Source organism: Nicotiana attenuata, chromosome 2 (genome assembly GCF_001879085.1).
Source record: "Nicotiana attenuata strain UT chromosome 2, NIATTr2, whole genome shotgun sequence".
In the NCBI taxonomy this organism is placed as follows: Eukaryota; Viridiplantae; Streptophyta; class Magnoliopsida; order Solanales; family Solanaceae; genus Nicotiana; species Nicotiana attenuata.
Genome location: NC_031990.1, coordinates 51,855,451 through 51,856,266, shown reverse-complemented (window position 1 = coordinate 51,856,266; position 816 = coordinate 51,855,451).

The window sequence follows — 816 nt, the reverse complement described above, 5'->3', positions numbered from 1 at the left end:
ACCTACATCCCTGTGTTTGAATAGCTTGACTTTTTGAACCTTTACCTCCTAGAAGCACTTGAATCATTAAAGATCATATAAAAGTCAAAGTGTGGGGTGTTAATGCAGTGGGAAAAGGAAAATCAGGAAAATACTTGAATGGTGCAATGGTTGTTAAAAAAATTGAATAATAGAAGAAGGACCTTGTAAATAGGTGGTCCTAAAATATTGAATGGCAAGAAAAAAGCCAGTTGCACCTAGGAAAAGTGGGGGGTAGCTTATGAAACAAGTGTGGAAGAATGACTGGGCTGAACATGGAAATTGGAATAAGGGGAACTATTGGATTAAAAGTGCTTAGGGAGGTTAGTCACTATACCAACCAAATGAAGCCCTATTGATCTTAGACTGAACAACTCGATTAGTAGAGTATTACACTAAGGGCAAGCTTATGGTGTATCTGTGTGTCATGTGAATGTTCTTTGCTGAGAGTGAGTGAATTTGTTCTATCTATAGTTCTTTGTTGTTTGATTTTATGTGCGTGGAACTTCTCTAAAAAATATGATGTGATGGCATTTAACTCCGGAAGAAAAAGCAAGTCTTCACCTATGTTTAGCGTACATAGAGTAAGCACGAGTGTGGCATGGCATTAGAGTCTTCACCTGAGGTGTGGTTGTTGCACTGCTTAGGTTATTCTTTCATAATGGCAGGTGTGACATAAACAGGGTAATGCATCAGACGATTAGGCCTAGAAGTGTGGTTCAACTTGCTCGAGGCGAGCAAAGATTTAAGTGTGGGGTGTTGATATAGGTAAATAGACTATAAGTTAGCCCGTAAAAG